Source organism: Pempheris klunzingeri, chromosome 24, assembly GCF_042242105.1.
Source record: "Pempheris klunzingeri isolate RE-2024b chromosome 24, fPemKlu1.hap1, whole genome shotgun sequence".
NCBI lineage: Eukaryota > Metazoa > Chordata > Actinopteri > Acropomatiformes > Pempheridae > Pempheris > Pempheris klunzingeri.
In genome coordinates, this window is record NC_092035.1 from 11,780,932 (window position 1) to 11,798,904 (window position 17,973).

At 47.6% G+C, this 17,973-nt stretch overlaps 44 non-coding genes and 3 pseudogenes across 44 annotated transcripts; all 47 read left to right on the plus strand.

Annotated features, from left to right (window-relative positions):
• The first annotated feature begins 21 nt into the window (after positions 1-21).
• Positions 22-140, plus strand: LOC139224328 (5S ribosomal RNA). Its single transcript, XR_011586382.1, has one exon. It is a non-coding gene; the product is annotated as a 5S ribosomal RNA (ribosomal RNA).
• A 142-nt stretch (positions 141-282) lies between these two features.
• On the plus strand, positions 283-401 carry LOC139224655 (5S ribosomal RNA). The gene has a single exon (XR_011586687.1). It is a non-coding gene; the product is annotated as a 5S ribosomal RNA (ribosomal RNA).
• A 473-nt stretch (positions 402-874) lies between these two features.
• On the plus strand, positions 875-993 carry LOC139224329 (5S ribosomal RNA). The gene has a single exon (XR_011586383.1). It is a non-coding gene; the product is annotated as a 5S ribosomal RNA (ribosomal RNA).
• Positions 994-1,148: 155 nt separating this feature from the next.
• Positions 1,149-1,267, plus strand: LOC139224330 (5S ribosomal RNA). The gene has a single exon (XR_011586384.1). It is a non-coding gene; the product is annotated as a 5S ribosomal RNA (ribosomal RNA).
• Positions 1,268-1,409: 142 nt separating this feature from the next.
• Positions 1,410-1,528, plus strand: LOC139224331 (5S ribosomal RNA). Its single transcript, XR_011586385.1, has one exon. It is a non-coding gene; the product is annotated as a 5S ribosomal RNA (ribosomal RNA).
• A 155-nt stretch (positions 1,529-1,683) lies between these two features.
• On the plus strand, positions 1,684-1,802 carry LOC139224657 (5S ribosomal RNA). The gene has a single exon (XR_011586688.1). It is a non-coding gene; the product is annotated as a 5S ribosomal RNA (ribosomal RNA).
• A 473-nt stretch (positions 1,803-2,275) lies between these two features.
• Positions 2,276-2,394, plus strand: LOC139224332 (5S ribosomal RNA). Its single transcript, XR_011586386.1, has one exon. It is a non-coding gene; the product is annotated as a 5S ribosomal RNA (ribosomal RNA).
• Positions 2,395-2,549: 155 nt separating this feature from the next.
• LOC139224333 (5S ribosomal RNA) lies at positions 2,550-2,668 on the plus strand. The gene has a single exon (XR_011586387.1). It is a non-coding gene; the product is annotated as a 5S ribosomal RNA (ribosomal RNA).
• Positions 2,669-2,810: 142 nt separating this feature from the next.
• On the plus strand, positions 2,811-2,929 carry LOC139224659 (5S ribosomal RNA). The gene has a single exon (XR_011586690.1). It is a non-coding gene; the product is annotated as a 5S ribosomal RNA (ribosomal RNA).
• A 473-nt stretch (positions 2,930-3,402) lies between these two features.
• On the plus strand, positions 3,403-3,521 carry LOC139224335 (5S ribosomal RNA). The gene has a single exon (XR_011586388.1). It is a non-coding gene; the product is annotated as a 5S ribosomal RNA (ribosomal RNA).
• Positions 3,522-3,663: 142 nt separating this feature from the next.
• Positions 3,664-3,782, plus strand: LOC139224337 (5S ribosomal RNA). Its single transcript, XR_011586390.1, has one exon. It is a non-coding gene; the product is annotated as a 5S ribosomal RNA (ribosomal RNA).
• Positions 3,783-3,937: 155 nt separating this feature from the next.
• On the plus strand, positions 3,938-4,056 carry LOC139224660 (5S ribosomal RNA). The gene has a single exon (XR_011586691.1). It is a non-coding gene; the product is annotated as a 5S ribosomal RNA (ribosomal RNA).
• Positions 4,057-4,529: 473 nt separating this feature from the next.
• Positions 4,530-4,648, plus strand: LOC139224338 (5S ribosomal RNA). Its single transcript, XR_011586391.1, has one exon. It is a non-coding gene; the product is annotated as a 5S ribosomal RNA (ribosomal RNA).
• A 142-nt stretch (positions 4,649-4,790) lies between these two features.
• Positions 4,791-4,909, plus strand: LOC139224091 (5S ribosomal RNA). Its single transcript, XR_011586183.1, has one exon. It is a non-coding gene; the product is annotated as a 5S ribosomal RNA (ribosomal RNA).
• Positions 4,910-5,382: 473 nt separating this feature from the next.
• On the plus strand, positions 5,383-5,501 carry LOC139224339 (5S ribosomal RNA). The gene has a single exon (XR_011586392.1). It is a non-coding gene; the product is annotated as a 5S ribosomal RNA (ribosomal RNA).
• Positions 5,502-5,643: 142 nt separating this feature from the next.
• On the plus strand, positions 5,644-5,762 carry LOC139224661 (5S ribosomal RNA). The gene has a single exon (XR_011586692.1). It is a non-coding gene; the product is annotated as a 5S ribosomal RNA (ribosomal RNA).
• Positions 5,763-6,235: 473 nt separating this feature from the next.
• Positions 6,236-6,354, plus strand: LOC139224340 (5S ribosomal RNA). The gene has a single exon (XR_011586393.1). It is a non-coding gene; the product is annotated as a 5S ribosomal RNA (ribosomal RNA).
• Positions 6,355-6,509: 155 nt separating this feature from the next.
• Positions 6,510-6,628, plus strand: LOC139224341 (5S ribosomal RNA). The gene has a single exon (XR_011586394.1). It is a non-coding gene; the product is annotated as a 5S ribosomal RNA (ribosomal RNA).
• A 142-nt stretch (positions 6,629-6,770) lies between these two features.
• LOC139224208 (5S ribosomal RNA) lies at positions 6,771-6,889 on the plus strand. The gene has a single exon (XR_011586269.1). It is a non-coding gene; the product is annotated as a 5S ribosomal RNA (ribosomal RNA).
• A 473-nt stretch (positions 6,890-7,362) lies between these two features.
• LOC139224342 (5S ribosomal RNA) lies at positions 7,363-7,481 on the plus strand. The gene has a single exon (XR_011586395.1). It is a non-coding gene; the product is annotated as a 5S ribosomal RNA (ribosomal RNA).
• Positions 7,482-7,636: 155 nt separating this feature from the next.
• LOC139224343 (5S ribosomal RNA) lies at positions 7,637-7,755 on the plus strand. The gene has a single exon (XR_011586396.1). It is a non-coding gene; the product is annotated as a 5S ribosomal RNA (ribosomal RNA).
• A 142-nt stretch (positions 7,756-7,897) lies between these two features.
• On the plus strand, positions 7,898-8,016 carry LOC139224344 (5S ribosomal RNA). Its single transcript, XR_011586397.1, has one exon. It is a non-coding gene; the product is annotated as a 5S ribosomal RNA (ribosomal RNA).
• Positions 8,017-8,171: 155 nt separating this feature from the next.
• Positions 8,172-8,290, plus strand: LOC139224662 (5S ribosomal RNA). Its single transcript, XR_011586693.1, has one exon. It is a non-coding gene; the product is annotated as a 5S ribosomal RNA (ribosomal RNA).
• A 473-nt stretch (positions 8,291-8,763) lies between these two features.
• LOC139224345 (5S ribosomal RNA) lies at positions 8,764-8,882 on the plus strand. The gene has a single exon (XR_011586398.1). It is a non-coding gene; the product is annotated as a 5S ribosomal RNA (ribosomal RNA).
• Positions 8,883-9,037: 155 nt separating this feature from the next.
• On the plus strand, positions 9,038-9,146 carry LOC139224162 (5S ribosomal RNA; annotated as a pseudogene).
• A 473-nt stretch (positions 9,147-9,619) lies between these two features.
• LOC139224346 (5S ribosomal RNA) lies at positions 9,620-9,738 on the plus strand. Its single transcript, XR_011586399.1, has one exon. It is a non-coding gene; the product is annotated as a 5S ribosomal RNA (ribosomal RNA).
• A 155-nt stretch (positions 9,739-9,893) lies between these two features.
• Positions 9,894-10,002, plus strand: LOC139224163 (5S ribosomal RNA; annotated as a pseudogene).
• A 473-nt stretch (positions 10,003-10,475) lies between these two features.
• Positions 10,476-10,594, plus strand: LOC139224348 (5S ribosomal RNA). The gene has a single exon (XR_011586401.1). It is a non-coding gene; the product is annotated as a 5S ribosomal RNA (ribosomal RNA).
• A 142-nt stretch (positions 10,595-10,736) lies between these two features.
• Positions 10,737-10,855, plus strand: LOC139224663 (5S ribosomal RNA). Its single transcript, XR_011586694.1, has one exon. It is a non-coding gene; the product is annotated as a 5S ribosomal RNA (ribosomal RNA).
• A 473-nt stretch (positions 10,856-11,328) lies between these two features.
• Positions 11,329-11,447, plus strand: LOC139224349 (5S ribosomal RNA). The gene has a single exon (XR_011586402.1). It is a non-coding gene; the product is annotated as a 5S ribosomal RNA (ribosomal RNA).
• Positions 11,448-11,589: 142 nt separating this feature from the next.
• On the plus strand, positions 11,590-11,708 carry LOC139224664 (5S ribosomal RNA). Its single transcript, XR_011586695.1, has one exon. It is a non-coding gene; the product is annotated as a 5S ribosomal RNA (ribosomal RNA).
• A 473-nt stretch (positions 11,709-12,181) lies between these two features.
• Positions 12,182-12,300, plus strand: LOC139224351 (5S ribosomal RNA). The gene has a single exon (XR_011586403.1). It is a non-coding gene; the product is annotated as a 5S ribosomal RNA (ribosomal RNA).
• Positions 12,301-12,442: 142 nt separating this feature from the next.
• On the plus strand, positions 12,443-12,561 carry LOC139224092 (5S ribosomal RNA). The gene has a single exon (XR_011586184.1). It is a non-coding gene; the product is annotated as a 5S ribosomal RNA (ribosomal RNA).
• Positions 12,562-13,034: 473 nt separating this feature from the next.
• LOC139224352 (5S ribosomal RNA) lies at positions 13,035-13,153 on the plus strand. The gene has a single exon (XR_011586404.1). It is a non-coding gene; the product is annotated as a 5S ribosomal RNA (ribosomal RNA).
• Positions 13,154-13,295: 142 nt separating this feature from the next.
• LOC139224665 (5S ribosomal RNA) lies at positions 13,296-13,414 on the plus strand. The gene has a single exon (XR_011586696.1). It is a non-coding gene; the product is annotated as a 5S ribosomal RNA (ribosomal RNA).
• Positions 13,415-13,887: 473 nt separating this feature from the next.
• LOC139224121 (5S ribosomal RNA) lies at positions 13,888-14,006 on the plus strand. Its single transcript, XR_011586210.1, has one exon. It is a non-coding gene; the product is annotated as a 5S ribosomal RNA (ribosomal RNA).
• A 155-nt stretch (positions 14,007-14,161) lies between these two features.
• On the plus strand, positions 14,162-14,280 carry LOC139224353 (5S ribosomal RNA). The gene has a single exon (XR_011586405.1). It is a non-coding gene; the product is annotated as a 5S ribosomal RNA (ribosomal RNA).
• A 142-nt stretch (positions 14,281-14,422) lies between these two features.
• Positions 14,423-14,541, plus strand: LOC139224666 (5S ribosomal RNA). The gene has a single exon (XR_011586697.1). It is a non-coding gene; the product is annotated as a 5S ribosomal RNA (ribosomal RNA).
• Positions 14,542-15,014: 473 nt separating this feature from the next.
• On the plus strand, positions 15,015-15,133 carry LOC139224354 (5S ribosomal RNA). The gene has a single exon (XR_011586406.1). It is a non-coding gene; the product is annotated as a 5S ribosomal RNA (ribosomal RNA).
• A 155-nt stretch (positions 15,134-15,288) lies between these two features.
• LOC139224355 (5S ribosomal RNA) lies at positions 15,289-15,407 on the plus strand. The gene has a single exon (XR_011586407.1). It is a non-coding gene; the product is annotated as a 5S ribosomal RNA (ribosomal RNA).
• Positions 15,408-15,549: 142 nt separating this feature from the next.
• LOC139224667 (5S ribosomal RNA) lies at positions 15,550-15,668 on the plus strand. Its single transcript, XR_011586698.1, has one exon. It is a non-coding gene; the product is annotated as a 5S ribosomal RNA (ribosomal RNA).
• A 473-nt stretch (positions 15,669-16,141) lies between these two features.
• Positions 16,142-16,260, plus strand: LOC139224356 (5S ribosomal RNA). The gene has a single exon (XR_011586408.1). It is a non-coding gene; the product is annotated as a 5S ribosomal RNA (ribosomal RNA).
• A 155-nt stretch (positions 16,261-16,415) lies between these two features.
• Positions 16,416-16,534, plus strand: LOC139224357 (5S ribosomal RNA). The gene has a single exon (XR_011586409.1). It is a non-coding gene; the product is annotated as a 5S ribosomal RNA (ribosomal RNA).
• A 142-nt stretch (positions 16,535-16,676) lies between these two features.
• On the plus strand, positions 16,677-16,795 carry LOC139224358 (5S ribosomal RNA). Its single transcript, XR_011586410.1, has one exon. It is a non-coding gene; the product is annotated as a 5S ribosomal RNA (ribosomal RNA).
• Positions 16,796-16,950: 155 nt separating this feature from the next.
• On the plus strand, positions 16,951-17,069 carry LOC139224668 (5S ribosomal RNA). The gene has a single exon (XR_011586699.1). It is a non-coding gene; the product is annotated as a 5S ribosomal RNA (ribosomal RNA).
• Positions 17,070-17,542: 473 nt separating this feature from the next.
• On the plus strand, positions 17,543-17,661 carry LOC139224360 (5S ribosomal RNA). The gene has a single exon (XR_011586412.1). It is a non-coding gene; the product is annotated as a 5S ribosomal RNA (ribosomal RNA).
• A 155-nt stretch (positions 17,662-17,816) lies between these two features.
• LOC139224165 (5S ribosomal RNA) lies at positions 17,817-17,925 on the plus strand (annotated as a pseudogene).
• The last annotated feature ends 48 nt before the right edge of the window (positions 17,926-17,973 follow it).

Here is a 17,973-nt window from a genome sequence, read left to right on the forward strand (position 1 = left end):
CTCTTTGTGAGGGACACTCTCGCTTACGGCCATACCACCCTGAACAAGCCCGATCTCGTCCGATCTCGGAAGCCAAGCAGGGTCGGGCCTGGTTAGTACTTGCATGGGAGACCGCCTGGGAATACCAGGTGCTGTAAGCTTTTGCAGACAGCAGAAGGTGCTGCTGCTTCACAGGAGACGGACAAGACGTTTGACCTTTGAACTCCTGTTTTGGTGAAGTTCATTCACTGCTTTTTCTACAGGTCAGCATCTATAAAAAGCCTCTTTGTGAGTGACACTCTCGCTTACGGCCACACCACCCTGAACAAGCCCGATCTCGTCCGATCTCGGAAGCCAAACAGGGTCGGGCCTGGTTAGTACTTGGATGGGAGACCGCCTGGGAATACCAGGTGCTGTAAGCTTTTTCTCTTGTCTTTTGCAGACAGCAGAGGGCGCTGTCTCTGGACTTCACAACAAAAGTTTTTCATGGTCCTATTCAGTGTTTGCATCCATTACTGACAAGCCTATGCTGTTCTCTGCTGGACTACACTGACATACAAAGCACATGAAGCTAACATTACACACACTCAACCTCCAACTATGCCAAACGACAAACAGGCCTTTTCAGTCAGTATCAATGAGAAACTGACACATTTGGTGCCCTTAATAGTCAAACATTAAACAAAAGTAACCACACTCTCCTCCTTTTTGGGGAACACATTTGTTGTTTTAACGATATCCTTGTTTTCTCCTACACTCTCAAAATAACAGCCCCAGCCTCCTCACTGTAAAAGGGACCAATTTAGCAACTTTAACAAAAGACCTATTACTGAAGAGTGCTGTCCCAAACTACAGGTCAGCATCTATAAAAAGCCTCTTTGTGAGTGACACTCTCGCTTACGGCCATACCACCCTGAACAAGCCCGATCTCGTCCGATCTCGGAAGCCAAGCAGGGTCGGGCCTGGTTAGTACTTGCATGGGAGACCGCCTGGGAATACCAGGTGCTGTAAGCTTTTTCTCTTCTCTTTTGCAGACAGCAGAAGGTGCTGCTGCTTCACAGGAGACGGACAAGACGTTTGACCTTTGAACTCCTGTTTTGCTGAAGTTCATTCACTGCTTTTTCTACAGGTCAGCATCTATAAAAAGCCTCTTTGTGAGGGACACTCTCGCTTACGGCCATACCACCCTGAACAAGCCCGATCTCGTCCGATCTCGGAAGCCAAGCAGGGTCGGGCCTGGTTAGTACTTGCATGGGAGACCGCCTGGGAATACCAGGTGCTGTAAGCTTTTGCAGACAGCAGAAGGTGCTGCTGCTTCACAGGAGACGGACAAGACGTTTGACCTTTGAACTCCTGTTTTGGTGAAGTTCATTCACTGCTTTTTCTACAGGTCAGCATCTATAAAAAGCCTCTTTGTGAGGGACACTCTCGCTTACGGCCATACCACCCTGAACAAGCCCGATCTCGTCCGATCTCGGAAGCCAAGCAGGGTCGGGCCTGGTTAGTACTTGCATGGGAGACCGCCTGGGAATACCAGGTGCTGTAAGCTTTGTCTCTTCTCTTTTGCAGACAGCAGAAGGTGCTGCTGCTTCACAGGAGACGGACAAGACGTTTGACCTTTGAACTCCTGTTTTGGTGAAGTTCATTCACTGCTTTTTCTACAGGTCAGCATCTATAAAAAGCCTCTTTGTGAGGGACACTCTCGCTTACGGCCACACCACCCTGAACAAGCCCGATCTCGTCCGATCTCGGAAGCCAAACAGGGTCGGGCCTGGTTAGTACTTGGATGGGAGACCGCCTGGGAATACCAGGTGCTGTAAGCTTTTTCTCTTGTCTTTTGCAGACAGCAGAGGGCGCTGTCTCTGGACTTCACAACAAAAGTTTTTCATGGTCCTATTCAGTGTTTGCATCCATTACTGACAAGCCTATGCTGTTCTCTGCTGGACTACACTGACATACAAAGCACATGAAGCTAACATTACACACACTCAACCTCCAACTATGCCAAACGACAAACAGGCCTTTTCAGTCAGTATCAATGAGAAACTGACACATTTGGTGCCCTTAATAGTCAAACATTAAACAAAAGTAACCACACTCTCCTCCTTTTTGGGGAACACATTTGTTGTTTTAACGATATCCTTGTTTTCTCCTACACTCTCAAAATAACAGCCCCAGCCTCCTCACTGTAAAAGGGACCAATTTAGCAACTTTAACAAAAGACCTATTACTGAAGAGTGCTGTCCCAAACTACAGGTCAGCATCTATAAAAAGCCTCTTTGTGAGTGACACTCTCGCTTACGGCCATACCACCCTGAACAAGCCCGATCTCGTCCGATCTCGGAAGCCAAGCAGGGTCGGGCCTGGTTAGTACTTGCATGGGAGACCGCCTGGGAATACCAGGTGCTGTAAGCTTTTTCTCTTCTCTTTTGCAGACAGCAGAAGGTGCTGCTGCTTCACAGGAGACGGACAAGACGTTTGACCTTTGAACTCCTGTTTTGGTGAAGTTCATTCACTGCTTTTTCTACAGGTCAGCATCTATAAAAAGCCTCTTTGTGAGGGACACTCTCGCTTACGGCCATACCACCCTGAACAAGCCCGATCTCGTCCGATCTCGGAAGCCAAGCAGGGTCGGGCCTGGTTAGTACTTGCATGGGAGACCGCCTGGGAATACCAGGTGCTGTAAGCTTTTGCAGACAGCAGAAGGTGCTGCTGCTTCACAGGAGACGGACAAGACGTTTGACCTTTGAACTCCTGTTTTGGTGAAGTTCATTCACTGCTTTTTCTACAGGTCAGCATCTATAAAAAGCCTCTTTGTGAGTGACACTCTCGCTTACGGCCACACCACCCTGAACAAGCCCGATCTCGTCCGATCTCGGAAGCCAAACAGGGTCGGGCCTGGTTAGTACTTGGATGGGAGACCGCCTGGGAATACCAGGTGCTGTAAGCTTTTTCTCTTGTCTTTTGCAGACAGCAGAGGGCGCTGTCTCTGGACTTCACAACAAAAGTTTTTCATGGTCCTATTCAGTGTTTGCATCCATTACTGACAAGCCTATGCTGTTCTCTGCTGGACTACACTGACATACAAAGCACATGAAGCTAACATTACACACACTCAACCTCCAACTATGCCAAACGACAAACAGGCCTTTTCAGTCAGTATCAATGAGAAACTGACACATTTGGTGCCCTTAATAGTCAAACATTAAACAAAAGTAACCACACTCTCCTCCTTTTTGGGGAACACATTTGTTGTTTTAACGATATCCTTGTTTTCTCCTACACTCTCAAAATAACAGCCCCAGCCTCCTCACTGTAAAAGGGACCAATTTAGCAACTTTAACAAAAGACCTATTACTGAAGAGTGCTGTCCCAAACTACAGGTCAGCATCTATAAAAAGCCTCTTTGTGAGTGACACTCTCGCTTACGGCCATACCACCCTGAACAAGCCCGATCTCGTCCGATCTCGGAAGCCAAGCAGGGTCGGGCCTGGTTAGTACTTGCATGGGAGACCGCCTGGGAATACCAGGTGCTGTAAGCTTTTGCAGACAGCAGAAGGTGCTGCTGCTTCACAGGAGACGGACAAGACGTTTGACCTTTGAACTCCTGTTTTGGTGAAGTTCATTCACTGCTTTTTCTACAGGTCAGCATCTATAAAAAGCCTCTTTGTGAGGGACACTCTCGCTTACGGCCATACCACCCTGAACAAGCCCGATCTCGTCCGATCTCGGAAGCCAAGCAGGGTCGGGCCTGGTTAGTACTTGCATGGGAGACCGCCTGGGAATACCAGGTGCTGTAAGCTTTGTCTCTTCTCTTTTGCAGACAGCAGAAGGTGCTGCTGCTTCACAGGAGACGGACAAGACGTTTGACCTTTGAACTCCTGTTTTGGTGAAGTTCATTCACTGCTTTTTCTACAGGTCAGCATCTATAAAAAGCCTCTTTGTGAGGGACACTCTCGCTTACGGCCACACCACCCTGAACAAGCCCGATCTCGTCCGATCTCGGAAGCCAAACAGGGTCGGGCCTGGTTAGTACTTGGATGGGAGACCGCCTGGGAATACCAGGTGCTGTAAGCTTTTTCTCTTGTCTTTTGCAGACAGCAGAGGGCGCTGTCTCTGGACTTCACAACAAAAGTTTTTCATGGTCCTATTCAGTGTTTGCATCCATTACTGACAAGCCTATGCTGTTCTCTGCTGGACTACACTGACATACAAAGCACATGAAGCTAACATTACACACACTCAACCTCCAACTATGCCAAACGACAAACAGGCCTTTTCAGTCAGTATCAATGAGAAACTGACACATTTGGTGCCCTTAATAGTCAAACATTAAACAAAAGTAACCACACTCTCCTCCTTTTTGGGGAACACATTTGTTGTTTTAACGATATCCTTGTTTTCTCCTACACTCTCAAAATAACAGCCCCAGCCTCCTCACTGTAAAAGGGACCAATTTAGCAACTTTAACAAAAGACCTATTACTGAAGAGTGCTGTCCCAAACTACAGGTCAGCATCTATAAAAAGCCTCTTTGTGAGGGACACTCTCGCTTACGGCCATACCACCCTGAACAAGCCCGATCTCGTCCGATCTCGGAAGCCAAGCAGGGTCGGGCCTGGTTAGTACTTGCATGGGAGACCGCCTGGGAATACCAGGTGCTGTAAGCTTTTGCAGACAGCAGAAGGTGCTGCTGCTTCACAGGAGACGGACAAGACGTTTGACCTTTGAACTCCTGTTTTGGTGAAGTTCATTCACTGCTTTTTCTACAGGTCAGCATCTATAAAAAGCCTCTTTGTGAGTGACACTCTCGCTTACGGCCACACCACCCTGAACAAGCCTGATCTCGTCCGATCTCGGAAGCCAAACAGGGTCGGGCCTGGTTAGTACTTGGATGGGAGACCGCCTGGGAATACCAGGTGCTGTAAGCTTTTTCTCTTGTCTTTTGCAGACAGCAGAGGGCGCTGTCTCTGGACTTCACAACAAAAGTTTTTCATGGTCCTATTCAGTGTTTGCATCCATTACTGACAAGCCTATGCTGTTCTCTGCTGGACTACACTGACATACAAAGCACATGAAGCTAACATTACACACACTCAACCTCCAACTATGCCAAACGACAAACAGGCCTTTTCAGTCAGTATCAATGAGAAACTGACACATTTGGTGCCCTTAATAGTCAAACATTAAACAAAAGTAACCACACTCTCCTCCTTTTTGGGGAACACATTTGTTGTTTTAACGATATCCTTGTTTTCTCCTACACTCTCAAAATAACAGCCCCAGCCTCCTCACTGTAAAAGGGACCAATTTAGCAACTTTAACAAAAGACCTATTACTGAAGAGTGCTGTCCCAAACTACAGGTCAGCATCTATAAAAAGCCTCTTTGTGAGTGACACTCTCGCTTACGGCCATACCACCCTGAACAAGCCCGATCTCGTCCGATCTCGGAAGCCAAGCAGGGTCGGGCCTGGTTAGTACTTGCATGGGAGACCGCCTGGGAATACCAGGTGCTGTAAGCTTTTGCAGACAGCAGAAGGTGCTGCTGCTTCACAGGAGACGGACAAGACGTTTGACCTTTGAACTCCTGTTTTGGTGAAGTTCATTCACTGCTTTTTCTACAGGTCAGCATCTATAAAAAGCCTCTTTGTGAGTGACACTCTCGCTTACGGCCACACCACCCTGAACAAGCCCGATCTCGTCCGATCTCGGAAGCCAAACAGGGTCGGGCCTGGTTAGTACTTGGATGGGAGACCGCCTGGGAATACCAGGTGCTGTAAGCTTTTTCTCTTGTCTTTTGCAGACAGCAGAGGGCGCTGTCTCTGGACTTCACAACAAAAGTTTTTCATGGTCCTATTCAGTGTTTGCATCCATTACTGACAAGCCTATGCTGTTCTCTGCTGGACTACACTGACATACAAAGCACATGAAGCTAACATTACACACACTCAACCTCCAACTATGCCAAACGACAAACAGGCCTTTTCAGTCAGTATCAATGAGAAACTGACACATTTGGTGCCCTTAATAGTCAAACATTAAACAAAAGTAACCACACTCTCCTCCTTTTTGGGGAACACATTTGTTGTTTTAACGATATCCTTGTTTTCTCCTACACTCTCAAAATAACAGCCCCAGCCTCCTCACTGTAAAAGGGACCAATTTAGCAACTTTAACAAAAGACCTATTACTGAAGAGTGCTGTCCCAAACTACAGGTCAGCATCTATAAAAAGCCTCTTTGTGAGTGACACTCTCGCTTACGGCCATACCACCCTGAACAAGCCCGATCTCGTCCGATCTCGGAAGCCAAGCAGGGTCGGGCCTGGTTAGTACTTGCATGGGAGACCGCCTGGGAATACCAGGTGCTGTAAGCTTTTTCTCTTCTCTTTTGCAGACAGCAGAAGGTGCTGCTGCTTCACAGGAGACGGACAAGACGTTTGACCTTTGAACTCCTGTTTTGGTGAAGTTCATTCACTGCTTTTTCTACAGGTCAGCATCTATAAAAAGCCTCTTTGTGAGGGACACTCTCGCTTACGGCCATACCACCCTGAACAAGCCCGATCTCGTCCGATCTCGGAAGCCAAGCAGGGTCGGGCCTGGTTAGTACTTGCATGGGAGACCGCCTGGGAATACCAGGTGCTGTAAGCTTTTGCAGACAGCAGAAGGTGCTGCTGCTTCACAGGAGACGGACAAGACGTTTGACCTTTGAACTCCTGTTTTGGTGAAGTTCATTCACTGCTTTTTCTACAGGTCAGCATCTATAAAAAGCCTCTTTGTGAGTGACACTCTCGCTTACGGCCACACCACCCTGAACAAGCCCGATCTCGTCCGATCTCGGAAGCCAAGCAGGGTCGGGCCTGGTTAGTACTTGGATGGGAGACCGCCTGGGAATACCAGGTGCTGTAAGCTTTTTCTCTTGTCTTTTGCAGACAGCAGAGGGCGCTGTCTCTGGACTTCACAACAAAAGTTTTTCATGGTCCTATTCAGTGTTTGCATCCATTACTGACAAGCCTATGCTGTTCTCTGCTGGACTACACTGACATACAAAGCACATGAAGCTAACATTACACACACTCAACCTCCAACTATGCCAAACGACAAACAGGCCTTTTCAGTCAGTATCAATGAGAAACTGACACATTTGGTGCCCTTAATAGTCAAACATTAAACAAAAGTAACCACACTCTCCTCCTTTTTGGGGAACACATTTGTTGTTTTAACGATATCCTTGTTTTCTCCTACACTCTCAAAATAACAGCCCCAGCCTCCTCACTGTAAAAGGGACCAATTTAGCAACTTTAACAAAAGACCTATTACTGAAGAGTGCTGTCCCAAACTACAGGTCAGCATCTATAAAAAGCCTCTTTGTGAGTGACACTCTCGCTTACGGCCATACCACCCTGAACAAGCCCGATCTCGTCCGATCTCGGAAGCCAAGCAGGGTCGGGCCTGGTTAGTACTTGCATGGGAGACCGCCTGGGAATACCAGGTGCTGTAAGCTTTTTCTCTTCTCTTTTGCAGACAGCAGAAGGTGCTGCTGCTTCACAGGAGACGGACAAGACGTTTGACCTTTGAACTCCTGTTTTGGTGAAGTTCATTCACTGCTTTTTCTACAGGTCAGCATCTATAAAAAGCCTCTTTGTGAGGGACACTCTCGCTTACGGCCATACCACCCTGAACAAGCCCGATCTCGTCCGATCTCGGAAGCCAAGCAGGGTCGGGCCTGGTTAGTACTTGCATGGGAGACCGCCTGGGAATACCAGGTGCTGTAAGCTTTTGCAGACAGCAGAAGGTGCTGCTGCTTCACAGGAGACGGACAAGACGTTTGACCTTTGAACTCCTGTTTTGCTGAAGTTCATTCACTGCTTTTTCTACAGGTCAGCATCTATAAAAAGCCTCTTTGTGAGGGACACTCTCGCTTACGGCCATACCACCCTGAACAAGCCCGATCTCGTCCGATCTCGGAAGCCAAGCAGGGTCGGGCCTGGTTAGTACTTGCATGGGAGACCGCCTGGGAATACCAGGTGCTGTAAGCTTTGTCTCTTCTCTTTTGCAGACAGCAGAAGGTGCTGCTGCTTCACAGGAGACGGACAAGACGTTTGACCTTTGAACTCCTGTTTTGGTGAAGTTCATTCACTGCTTTTTCTACAGGTCAGCATCTATAAAAAGCCTCTTTGTGAGTGACACTCTCGCTTACGGCCACACCACCCTGAACAAGCCCGATCTCGTCCGATCTCGGAAGCCAAACAGGGTCGGGCCTGGTTAGTACTTGGATGGGAGACCGCCTGGGAATACCAGGTGCTGTAAGCTTTTTCTCTTGTCTTTTGCAGACAGCAGAGGGCGCTGTCTCTGGACTTCACAACAAAAGTTTTTCATGGTCCTATTCAGTGTTTGCATCCATTACTGACAAGCCTATGCTGTTCTCTGCTGGACTACACTGACATACAAAGCACATGAAGCTAACATTACACACACTCAACCTCCAACTATGCCAAACGACAAACAGGCCTTTTCAGTCAGTATCAATGAGAAACTGACACATTTGGTGCCCTTAATAGTCAAACATTAAACAAAAGTAACCACACTCTCCTCCTTTTTGGGGAACACATTTGTTGTTTTAACGATATCCTTGTTTTCTCCTACACTCTCAAAATAACAGCCCCAGCCTCCTCACTGTAAAAGGGACCAATTTAGCAACTTTAACAAAAGACCTATTACTGAAGAGTGCTGTCCCAAACTACAGGTCAGCATCTATAAAAAGCCTCTTTGTGAGTGACACTCTCGCTTACGGCCATACCACCCTGAACAAGCCCGATCTCGTCCGATCTCGGAAGCCAAGCAGGGTCGGGCCTGGTTAGTACTTGCATGGGAGACCGCCTGGGAATACCAGGTGCTGTAAGCTTTTTCTCTTCTCTTTTGCAGACAGCAGAAGGTGCTGCTGCTTCACAGGAGACGGACAAGACGTTTGACCTTTGAACTCCTGTTTTGGTGAAGTTCATTCACTGCTTTTTCTACAGGTCAGCATCTATAAAAAGCCTCTTTGTGAGGGACACTCTCGCTTACGGCCACACCACCCTGAACAAGCCCGATCTCGGAAGCCAAACAGGGTCGGGCCTGGTTAGTACTTGGATGGGAGACCGCCTGGGAATACCAGGTGCTGTAAGCTTTTTCTCTTGTCTTTTGCAGACAGCAGAGGGCGCTGTCTCTGGACTTCACAACAAAAGTTTTTCATGGTCCTATTCAGTGTTTGCATCCATTACTGACAAGCCTATGCTGTTCTCTGCTGGACTACACTGACATACAAAGCACATGAAGCTAACATTACACACACTCAACCTCCAACTATGCCAAACGACAAACAGGCCTTTTCAGTCAGTATCAATGAGAAACTGACACATTTGGTGCCCTTAATAGTCAAACATTAAACAAAAGTAACCACACTCTCCTCCTTTTTGGGGAACACATTTGTTGTTTTAACGATATCCTTGTTTTCTCCTACACTCTCAAAATAACAGCCCCAGCCTCCTCACTGTAAAAGGGACCAATTTAGCAACTTTAACAAAAGACCTATTACTGAAGAGTGCTGTCCCAAACTACAGGTCAGCATCTATAAAAAGCCTCTTTGTGAGTGACACTCTCGCTTACGGCCATACCACCCTGAACAAGCCCGATCTCGTCCGATCTCGGAAGCCAAGCAGGGTCGGGCCTGGTTAGTACTTGCATGGGAGACCGCCTGGGAATACCAGGTGCTGTAAGCTTTTTCTCTTCTCTTTTGCAGACAGCAGAAGGTGCTGCTGCTTCACAGGAGACGGACAAGACGTTTGACCTTTGAACTCCTGTTTTGGTGAAGTTCATTCACTGCTTTTTCTACAGGTCAGCATCTATAAAAAGCCTCTTTGTGAGGGACACTCTCGCTTACGGCCACACCACCCTGAACAAGCCCGATCTCGGAAGCCAAACAGGGTCGGGCCTGGTTAGTACTTGGATGGGAGACCGCCTGGGAATACCAGGTGCTGTAAGCTTTTTCTCTTGTCTTTTGCAGACAGCAGAGGGCGCTGTCTCTGGACTTCACAACAAAAGTTTTTCATGGTCCTATTCAGTGTTTGCATCCATTACTGACAAGCCTATGCTGTTCTCTGCTGGACTACACTGACATACAAAGCACATGAAGCTAACATTACACACACTCAACCTCCAACTATGCCAAACGACAAACAGGCCTTTTCAGTCAGTATCAATGAGAAACTGACACATTTGGTGCCCTTAATAGTCAAACATTAAACAAAAGTAACCACACTCTCCTCCTTTTTGGGGAACACATTTGTTGTTTTAACGATATCCTTGTTTTCTCCTACACTCTCAAAATAACAGCCCCAGCCTCCTCACTGTAAAAGGGACCAATTTAGCAACTTTAACAAAAGACCTATTACTGAAGAGTGCTGTCCCAAACTACAGGTCAGCATCTATAAAAAGCCTCTTTGTGAGTGACACTCTCGCTTACGGCCATACCACCCTGAACAAGCCCGATCTCGTCCGATCTCGGAAGCCAAGCAGGGTCGGGCCTGGTTAGTACTTGCATGGGAGACCGCCTGGGAATACCAGGTGCTGTAAGCTTTTGCAGACAGCAGAAGGTGCTGCTGCTTCACAGGAGACGGACAAGACGTTTGACCTTTGAACTCCTGTTTTGGTGAAGTTCATTCACTGCTTTTTCTACAGGTCAGCATCTATAAAAAGCCTCTTTGTGAGTGACACTCTCGCTTACGGCCACACCACCCTGAACAAGCCCGATCTCGTCCGATCTCGGAAGCCAAACAGGGTCGGGCCTGGTTAGTACTTGGATGGGAGACCGCCTGGGAATACCAGGTGCTGTAAGCTTTTTCTCTTGTCTTTTGCAGACAGCAGAGGGCGCTGTCTCTGGACTTCACAACAAAAGTTTTTCATGGTCCTATTCAGTGTTTGCATCCATTACTGACAAGCCTATGCTGTTCTCTGCTGGACTACACTGACATACAAAGCACATGAAGCTAACATTACACACACTCAACCTCCAACTATGCCAAACGACAAACAGGCCTTTTCAGTCAGTATCAATGAGAAACTGACACATTTGGTGCCCTTAATAGTCAAACATTAAACAAAAGTAACCACACTCTCCTCCTTTTTGGGGAACACATTTGTTGTTTTAACGATATCCTTGTTTTCTCCTACACTCTCAAAATAACAGCCCCAGCCTCCTCACTGTAAAAGGGACCAATTTAGCAACTTTAACAAAAGACCTATTACTGAAGAGTGCTGTCCCAAACTACAGGTCAGCATCTATAAAAAGCCTCTTTGTGAGTGACACTCTCGCTTACGGCCATACCACCCTGAACAAGCCCGATCTCGTCCGATCTCGGAAGCCAAGCAGGGTCGGGCCTGGTTAGTACTTGCATGGGAGACCGCCTGGGAATACCAGGTGCTGTAAGCTTTTGCAGACAGCAGAAGGTGCTGCTGCTTCACAGGAGACGGACAAGACGTTTGACCTTTGAACTCCTGTTTTGGTGAAGTTCATTCACTGCTTTTTCTACAGGTCAGCATCTATAAAAAGCCTCTTTGTGAGTGACACTCTCGCTTACGGCCACACCACCCTGAACAAGCCCGATCTCGTCCGATCTCGGAAGCCAAACAGGGTCGGGCCTGGTTAGTACTTGGATGGGAGACCGCCTGGGAATACCAGGTGCTGTAAGCTTTTTCTCTTGTCTTTTGCAGACAGCAGAGGGCGCTGTCTCTGGACTTCACAACAAAAGTTTTTCATGGTCCTATTCAGTGTTTGCATCCATTACTGACAAGCCTATGCTGTTCTCTGCTGGACTACACTGACATACAAAGCACATGAAGCTAACATTACACACACTCAACCTCCAACTATGCCAAACGACAAACAGGCCTTTTCAGTCAGTATCAATGAGAAACTGACACATTTGGTGCCCTTAATAGTCAAACATTAAACAAAAGTAACCACACTCTCCTCCTTTTTGGGGAACACATTTGTTGTTTTAACGATATCCTTGTTTTCTCCTACACTCTCAAAATAACAGCCCCAGCCTCCTCACTGTAAAAGGGACCAATTTAGCAACTTTAACAAAAGACCTATTACTGAAGAGTGCTGTCCCAAACTACAGGTCAGCATCTATAAAAAGCCTCTTTGTGAGTGACACTCTCGCTTACGGCCATACCACCCTGAACAAGCCCGATCTCGTCCGATCTCGGAAGCCAAGCAGGGTCGGGCCTGGTTAGTACTTGCATGGGAGACCGCCTGGGAATACCAGGTGCTGTAAGCTTTTGCAGACAGCAGAAGGTGCTGCTGCTTCACAGGAGACGGACAAGACGTTTGACCTTTGAACTCCTGTTTTGGTGAAGTTCATTCACTGCTTTTTCTACAGGTCAGCATCTATAAAAAGCCTCTTTGTGAGTGACACTCTCGCTTACGGCCACACCACCCTGAACAAGCCTGATCTCGTCCGATCTCGGAAGCCAAACAGGGTCGGGCCTGGTTAGTACTTGGATGGGAGACCGCCTGGGAATACCAGGTGCTGTAAGCTTTTTCTCTTGTCTTTTGCAGACAGCAGAGGGCGCTGTCTCTGGACTTCACAACAAAAGTTTTTCATGGTCCTATTCAGTGTTTGCATCCATTACTGACAAGCCTATGCTGTTCTCTGCTGGACTACACTGACATACAAAGCACATGAAGCTAACATTACACACACTCAACCTCCAACTATGCCAAACGACAAACAGGCCTTTTCAGTCAGTATCAATGAGAAACTGACACATTTGGTGCCCTTAATAGTCAAACATTAAACAAAAGTAACCACACTCTCCTCCTTTTTGGGGAACACATTTGTTGTTTTAACGATATCCTTGTTTTCTCCTACACTCTCAAAATAACAGCCCCAGCCTCCTCACTGTAAAAGGGACCAATTTAGCAACTTTAACAAAAGACCTATTACTGAAGAGTGCTGTCCCAAACTACAGGTCAGCATCTATAAAAAGCCTCTTTGTGAGTGACACTCTCGCTTACGGCCATACCACCCTGAACAAGCCCGATCTCGTCCGATCTCGGAAGCCAAGCAGGGTCGGGCCTGGTTAGTACTTGCATGGGAGACCGCCTGGGAATACCAGGTGCTGTAAGCTTTTGCAGACAGCAGAAGGTGCTGCTGCTTCACAGGAGACGGACAAGACGTTTGACCTTTGAACTCCTGTTTTGGTGAAGTTCATTCACTGCTTTTTCTACAGGTCAGCATCTATAAAAAGCCTCTTTGTGAGTGACACTCTCGCTTACGGCCACACCACCCTGAACAAGCCCGATCTCGTCCGATCTCGGAAGCCAAACAGGGTCGGGCCTGGTTAGTACTTGGATGGGAGACCGCCTGGGAATACCAGGTGCTGTAAGCTTTTTCTCTTGTCTTTTGCAGACAGCAGAGGGCGCTGTCTCTGGACTTCACAACAAAAGTTTTTCATGGTCCTATTCAGTGTTTGCATCCATTACTGACAAGCCTATGCTGTTCTCTGCTGGACTACACTGACATACAAAGCACATGAAGCTAACATTACACACACTCAACCTCCAACTATGCCAAACGACAAACAGGCCTTTTCAGTCAGTATCAATGAGAAACTGACACATTTGGTGCCCTTAATAGTCAAACATTAAACAAAAGTAACCACACTCTCCTCCTTTTTGGGGAACACATTTGTTGTTTTAACGATATCCTTGTTTTCTCCTACACTCTCAAAATAACAGCCCCAGCCTCCTCACTGTAAAAGGGACCAATTTAGCAACTTTAACAAAAGACCTATTACTGAAGAGTGCTGTCCCAAACTACAGGTCAGCATCTATAAAAAGCCTCTTTGTGAGTGACACTCTCGCTTACGGCCATACCACCCTGAACAAGCCCGATCTCGTCCGATCTCGGAAGCCAAGCAGGGTCTGGCCTGGTTAGTACTTGCATGGGAGACCGCCTGGGAATACCAGGTGCTGTAAGCTTTTTCTCTTCTCTTTTGCAGACAGCAGAAGGTGCTGCTGCTTCACAGGAGACGGACAAGACGTTTGACCTTTGAACTCCTGTTTTGGTGAAGTTCATTCACTGCTTTTTCTACAGGTCAGCATCTATAAAAAGCCTCTTTGTGAGGGACACTCTCGCTTACGGCCATACCACCCTGAACAAGCCCGATCTCGTCCGATCTCGGAAGCCAAGCAGGGTCGGGCCTGGTTAGTACTTGCATGGGAGACCGCCTGGGAATACCAGGTGCTGTAAGCTTTTGCAGACAGCAGAAGGTGCTGCTGCTTCACAGGAGACGGACAAGACGTTTGACCTTTGAACTCCTGTTTTGGTGAAGTTCATTCACTGCTTTTTCTACAGGTCAGCATCTATAAAAAGCCTCTTTGTGAGTGACACTCTCGCTTACGGCCACACCACCCTGAACAAGCCCGATCTCGTCCGATCTCGGAAGCCAAACAGGGTCGGGCCTGGTTAGTACTTGGATGGGAGACCGCCTGGGAATACCAGGTGCTGTAAGCTTTTTCTCTTGTCTTTTGCAGACAGCAGAGGGCGCTGTCTCTGGACTTCACAACAAAAGTTTTTCATGGTCCTATTCAGTGTTTGCATCCATTACTGACAAGCCTATGCTGTTCTCTGCTGGACTACACTGACATACAAAGCACATGAAGCTAACATTACACACACTCAACCTCCAACTATGCCAAACGACAAACAGGCCTTTTCAGTCAGTATCAATGAGAAACTGACACATTTGGTGCCCTTAATAGTCAAACATTAAACAAAAGTAACCACACTCTCCTCCTTTTTGGGGAACACATTTGTTGTTTTAACGATATCCTTGTTTTCTCCTACACTCTCAAAATAACAGCCCCAGCCTCCTCACTGTAAAAGGGACCAATTTAGCAACTTTAACAAAAGACCTATTACTGAAGAGTGCTGTCCCAAACTACAGGTCAGCATCTATAAAAAGCCTCTTTGTGAGTGACACTCTCGCTTACGGCCATACCACCCTGAACAAGCCCGATCTCGTCCGATCTCGGAAGCCAAGCAGGGTCGGGCCTGGTTAGTACTTGCATGGGAGACCGCCTGGGAATACCAGGTGCTGTAAGCTTTTTCTCTTCTCTTTTGCAGACAGCAGAAGGTGCTGCTGCTTCACAGGAGACGGACAAGACGTTTGACCTTTGAACTCCTGTTTTGGTGAAGTTCATTCACTGCTTTTTCTACAGGTCAGCATCTATAAAAAGCCTCTTTGTGAGGGACACTCTCGCTTACGGCCATACCACCCTGAACAAGCCCGATCTCGTCCGATCTCGGAAGCCAAGCAGGGTCGGGCCTGGTTAGTACTTGCATGGGAGACCGCCTGGGAATACCAGGTGCTGTAAGCTTTTGCAGACAGCAGAAGGTGCTGCTGCTTCACAGGAGACGGACAAGACGTTTGACCTTTGAACTCCTGTTTTGCTGAAGTTCATTCACTGCTTTTTCTACAGGTCAGCATCTATAAAAAGCCTCTTTGTGAGTGACACTCTCGCTTACGGCCACACCACCCTGAACAAGCCCGATCTCGTCCGATCTCGGAAGCCAAACAGGGTCGGGCCTGGTTAGTACTTGGATGGGAGACCGCCTGGGAATACCAGGTGCTGTAAGCTTTTTCTCTTGTCTTTTGCAGACAGCAGAGGGCGCTGTCTCTGGACTTCACAACAAAAGTTTTTCATGGTCCTATTCAGTGTTTGCATCCATTACTGACAAGCCTATGCTGTTCTCTGCTGGACTACACTGACATACAAAGCACATGAAGCTAACATTACACACACTCAACCTCCAACTATGCCAAACGACAAACAGGCCTTTTCAGTCAGTATCAATGAGAAACTGACACATTTGGTGCCCTTAATAGTCAAACATTAAACAAAAGTAACCACACTCTCCTCCTTTTTGGGGAACACATTTGTTGTTTTAACGATATCCTTGTTTTCTCCTACACTCTCAAAATAACAGCCCCAGCCTCCTCACTGTAAAAGGGACCAATTTAGCAACTTTAACAAAAGACCTATTACTGAAGAGTGCTGTCCCAAACTACAGGTCAGCATCTATAAAAAGCCTCTTTGTGAGTGACACTCTCGCTTACGGCCATACCACCCTGAACAAGCCCGATCTCGTCCGATCTCGGAAGCCAAGCAGGGTCGGGCCTGGTTAGTACTTGCATGGGAGACCGCCTGGGAATACCAGGTGCTGTAAGCTTTTTCTCTTCTCTTTTGCAGACAGCAGAAGGTGCTGCTGCTTCACAGGAGACGGACAAGACGTTTGACCTTTGAACTCCTGTTTTGGTGAAGTTCATTCACTGCTTTTTCTACAGGTCAGCATCTATAAAAAGCCTCTTTGTGAGGGACACTCTCGCTTACGGCCATACCACCCTGAACAAGCCCGATCTCGTCCGATCTCGGAAGCCAAGCAGGGTCGGGCCTGGTTAGTACTTGCATGGGAGACCGCCTGGGAATACCAGGTGCTGTAAGCTTTTGCAGACAGCAGAAGGTGCTGCTGCTTCACAGGAGACGGACAAGACGTTTGACCTTTGAACTCCTGTTTTGCTGAAGTTCATTCACTGCTTTTTCTACAGGTCAGCATCTATAAAAAGCCTCTTTGTGAGGGACACTCTCGCTTACGGCCATACCACCCTGAACAAGCCCGATCTCGTCCGATCTCGGAAGCCAAGCAGGGTCGGGCCTGGTTAGTACTTGCATGGGAGACCGCCTGGGAATACCAGGTGCTGTAAGCTTTGTCTCTTCTCTTTTGCAGACAGCAGAAGGTGCTGCTGCTTCACAGGAGACGGACAAGACGTTTGACCTTTGAACTCCTGTTTTGGTGAAGTTCATTCACTGCTTTTTCTACAGGTCAGCATCTATAAAAAGCCTCTTTGTGAGGGACACTCTCGCTTACGGCCACACCACCCTGAACAAGCCCGATCTCGTCCGATCTCGGAAGCCAAACAGGGTCGGGCCTGGTTAGTACTTGGATGGGAGACCGCCTGGGAATACCAGGTGCTGTAAGCTTTTTCTCTTGTCTTTTGCAGACAGCAGAGGGCGCTGTCTCTGGACTTCACAACAAAAGTTTTTCATGGTCCTATTCAGTGTTTGCATCCATTACTGACAAGCCTATGCTGTTCTCTGCTGGACTACACTGACATACAAAGCACATGAAGCTAACATTACACACACTCAACCTCCAACTATGCCAAACGACAAACAGGCCTTTTCAGTCAGTATCAATGAGAAACTGACACATTTGGTGCCCTTAATAGTCAAACATTAAACAAAAGTAACCACACTCTCCTCCTTTTTGGGGAACACATTTGTTGTTTTAACGATATCCTTGTTTTCTCCTACACTCTCAAAATAACAGCCCCAGCCTCCTCACTGTAAAAGGGACCAATTTAGCAACTTTAACAAAAGACCTATTACTGAAGAGTGCTGTCCCAAACTACAGGTCAGCATCTATAAAAAGCCTCTTTGTGAGTGACACTCTCGCTTACGGCCATACCACCCTGAACAAGCCCGATCTCGTCCGATCTCGGAAGCCAAGCAGGGTCGGGCCTGGTTAGTACTTGCATGGGAGACCGCCTGGGAATACCAGGTGCTGTAAGCTTTTTCTCTTCTCTTTTGCAGACAGCAGAAGGTGCTGCTGCTTCACAGGAGACGGACAAGACGTTTGACCTTTGAACTCCTGTTTTGGTGAAGTTCATTCACTGCTTTTTCTACAGGTCAGCATCTATAAAAAGCCTCTTTGTGAGGGACACTCTCGCTTACGGCCACACCACCCTGAACAAGCCCGATCTCGGAAGCCAAACAGGGTCGGGCCTGGTTAGTACTTGGATGGGAGACCGCCTGGGAATACCAGGTGCTGTAAGCTTTTTCTCTTGTCTTTTGCAGACAGCAGAGGGCGCTGTCTCTGGACTTC